The following is a 3703-nucleotide window of genomic DNA, read 5'->3' as shown; positions in this document are numbered from 1 at the left end:
GGGAGTGTTGAGTGCAGAGCTTGTGTCCTGACTCCTGGATTTCTCCCCTCAAGCTGCTCATTTCTCCATATTGGAGATGAGTTAAACGTAGAAGGCAAACTTTTTTGTAATGACGAAAGTAAAGATTATTATTATCAGAGGATTATGAAATGATTCTACACTAACTTTGAAAATAGTCAATGATAAACTCCACTTTTGTCCTGAGATGACAAATGAGATGCAAGAATCATGCATTCATCCAGAGCCAAATCCATGCATGGCTCAGAAACATTATTTCATCTGACATTCCAGTAGCCTAATGTCATCCTGAAACCTCACCAAGTGAGACAAACGAAGCACAGCGAATAGTGGGCAGCTGTTCAGCCGTTGCAGAGGTGAGCGACTGCTGCCAAGTTACCACTGAAAGCTGAATCAGGCATTTTCTAAGGAGGGGGTTATGGAATAAGAGTATGTGAAGAAAACCAGCCATGGGAATAGTAGCAGATAGTGAAATACTAAGTTCTGTCCAGTTATAGATAGCCTGTCAGTACTACTTATGGGGGAAATTTTGTATCCATTAGCAGAGGTGGGTAATAATTAGTTATATTTACTTAGTTACATTTATTTGAGTTTACACTCTTGTAAAGTATCATTGATCCTACAGAGTAAAATCTCTGACTACTCTGTCCTCTGTGAGTAACTTGAATGATTCCTACAGTAGATAAGGTAAACATACAGTAAATGGTAGATATTATCAGTGGAATTTCTTAACCTTGTCCTAAAACATATACAGTTCTCATTATAAGGATTGGTTTTCTAAGTTTTATGTAAAAAAAAAAATATTATTTGGTGAGAGGTTTTCTTCAACTTGCATTTGTTATTTTATATTCATGACATTTATTTGTACTCTTGCACTTGAGTCTTTAAAATACCAGATTTTGCACATAAAGTCTGTCTGTGTGCATTGTTTTACTCAGTACTCAAGTAGCCCTTTTACCAAATACTTTTTTACATTTACTTCAGCGAAAAATATTGAAGTAGTGCTACTCTTTCTTCAGTAACATTTTTAGGTATTCTACCCACCTTTGTCCATTGTCATTTGTGCGCATTTTCATTTCTCCATTTTTTCAGTGTACAATAACAATAACAGAGATTGGTGTTAAAGGATTCCCTCCTTTGCAAGATTTCACAAAACACTTAACTTTAAAAAGCACCATGAATGCAGAACTTAAAATTGGTACCAATTTGGGGATGCTGGTATTACCAGAGGTACAAAAAGAAGTTAGTTTGTGAATACTAGTTTAAAACAGGTGTTTTTAAAAGATTGCGACAGATTCTGTAGTAGCTTTATTAATAATGTAATTAATAATATAATAGTTTTATTTTTAGTAGTAAAATGTTCCAATGTAGGTTTTTGGGCTAGTTTGACTACCTCAATGGATAGCTGTTGTAGGCAGTATAACTTAAGCAACCTTTACCAATTTTTCCCTACCAGATTATTGATACAACATTTTCTGCATTTCCTACATTTGATAGGTACATAAATTTAGAAGCTCTCCATTTCTCATACCACGTGTTGCTAGTGGTCAAAAACTATGAACAACCCTTTAATAGGTGTTTTTATTCTGTGGTCCTAAATTTGCTATAAATCCTCTACAATTCAACTTGAAAAGACAAACATCTGATATGGGTGGATAAAAAATGAAAAGGTGAATAAGAAGCACATTCAAACTAATATTAGATCTTGTTAGGACTCTATCAGCATTTTGTACCATAAAGTGACCTTTGGGTCATTCAGATTTTTGATCATTGGCTAAATCATTCTAAGACTATTTCTTCCACTGAAGACATTCTTAGTTCATTTAGATGCACATTTATATTCAGTCAAGCTTTTTATAAGGAATGGTTTTCAACACAAACATATTTGGGGATTGAATGGCACAATTTTAGAAAATGAATGGTGCTGCCACCATCTGAATATAAAATGAGATCATTAAAAATATTCCTAAAAACTATTGTTTCAGTTAAGGAGTTCAAATGGGTAGAATAGAAAATCCCTTTAATTGAAGAACGTTGTATCGTTTACACCTGTTTTGTTCAGTCATCACAGACCAGTGTTAGCAAACATTGCCGTTTTCCAGTGAAGTCTGCAACGAGCAAGCTCTGAAAGCCATTTTGGAAATGATTTAGGAAAGAAAACATACTTTAATCTAAACTTGCTCATTTGTTACATCTGAACCCGATAGCTATTGTCTTGATTTTAGGCAGAGGCTTTGAGTTTGTCTCTACATATTGGGTGACCTGCACAACCATGGCACATGAGCACAGGCCTTCCCTAGAAAGTAAATGTGAAATAGAGGCCAGGCCAAGAGCAGACAGTGATTACTTTAGCCAACACATGCAGCCCCTCTCAAAGAGGCTCACAAATCAACTGGTCAGGAGTTCTGTGTTCAGTCTCAGTGCCAATAACTCAGGTCCAAACAAACACACTGAATAGCCACCACTTGTGCAACTGGCACTAAGACACAAGTCACTCAGTGTATGATAAGAGAGAGACAGGGGAAACCTCCCTGCATTTCAACAAGTTAGCTAAAAATTCCCCACATAGGTGTAATGCAGAGCTGGGCTTTATAACAGTGGCTCCACTATGTGCAAGGGGCCCCTCCAGTGCACAGCTGGAAACCTTTAGTGACAGCTGAATGGCCAGAGGCTGCAGCTTGATAAAGCCACTTCTCCACCTGAAAGAAGCTGCATAACAAAAACCACAAAAAAAGGCTCAATTTCCTCTTGTGCTCTGCAACAGATCCTAATATGTGGGTGTGGCTGGATCTGTGGAAGTTCCCTTAATAATAATAATGGCACTGTGTGGAAATTGGGCAAAAGGATTTTAAGTCAGCTGGACAAATGCATGATGCAATTTCTTGCAAAAAAAAAAGATAAGAGAGACTCCTCTGACTCACCTCTCACAGACTTGACACCCTGACTGTAATGTGGGTTAACAGAGCAGAGGCTGCAGTAATCCCCAGGGTATTATTAACAGCAGCTACAGCACATGTGACATTAATACACTCACCTGGATAGACTGTGGAAACTAAGCAGGCAGATCACATTTGCACACTTCCTGATGGGGTATTGATCATTTAAATGTCACCAGTCAAATCATGGAGAGGAACCCTATAAGCGATTGCTGCATCTACAGAGGAATATTGCAATGCAATCCACACCGCAGGACAGAGAGGACAGTCCCTTTAAAAAGACCAGTGGATGAGAGAAAAGATACTCCCAAACAAGTTCAATTACTTCCTTTAAACAGAGCAACAGTGACGGGAAGACTTGCGCTGCATGGTCCTTACCCCTTCTCCTCCTCTCTGGTAATACAGGCTTGTCCAAGCCAAAGTATTCCCGCAGCTCAGAAGAAGGTGTTACATCTACGTCCGGGCACAAGGGAAGAATATCAGAATCCCAGGGGAGTTTCTAGACGCGGTTCACCCCGCAGTAGAGCCTCCCTGCGGTCGCCATGACGGCCGGCTGAGCGCGTGAGCCGCGGAGAGAAGGGATTACACAGGCAAGCAGGATCTTCTCCTCTTGGTTCCTGCTTAGACAATGAAGGGGGCGCAGCACCTCCACCTTCTGACAAGCGCCAGGAACTCTGAGGAGGAGCAGAGAAGGAGCAACAGCACCATCTGGTGGACTCTGCTGATATAGCAAGCGTCAGACGCAGATC

General features: G+C 39.7%; 1 protein-coding gene across 3 annotated transcripts in view; it reads right to left on the bottom strand.

The window, feature by feature from the left end:
* Positions 1 to 3568, bottom strand: part of LOC107082045 (FERM, RhoGEF and pleckstrin domain-containing protein 1-like) — a 71547-nt gene extending 67979 nt beyond the window's left edge. For all 3 annotated transcript variants that reach the window (XM_015370479.1, XM_015370477.1, XM_015370478.1), the window contains exon 1: positions 3333 to 3568. The gene's annotated coding sequence lies outside the window, so the exon portion shown is untranslated. The remainder of the gene's footprint in view (positions 1 to 3332) is intronic.
* Positions 3569 to 3703: the final 135 nt, after the last annotated feature.

This window comes from Cyprinodon variegatus, unplaced genomic scaffold (genome assembly GCF_000732505.1).
Source record: "Cyprinodon variegatus isolate N-32 unplaced genomic scaffold, C_variegatus-1.0 Scaffold46, whole genome shotgun sequence".
Taxonomy (NCBI): Eukaryota; Metazoa; Chordata; class Actinopteri; order Cyprinodontiformes; family Cyprinodontidae; genus Cyprinodon; species Cyprinodon variegatus.
This window is presented reverse-complemented; position numbering and strand designations above follow the sequence as displayed.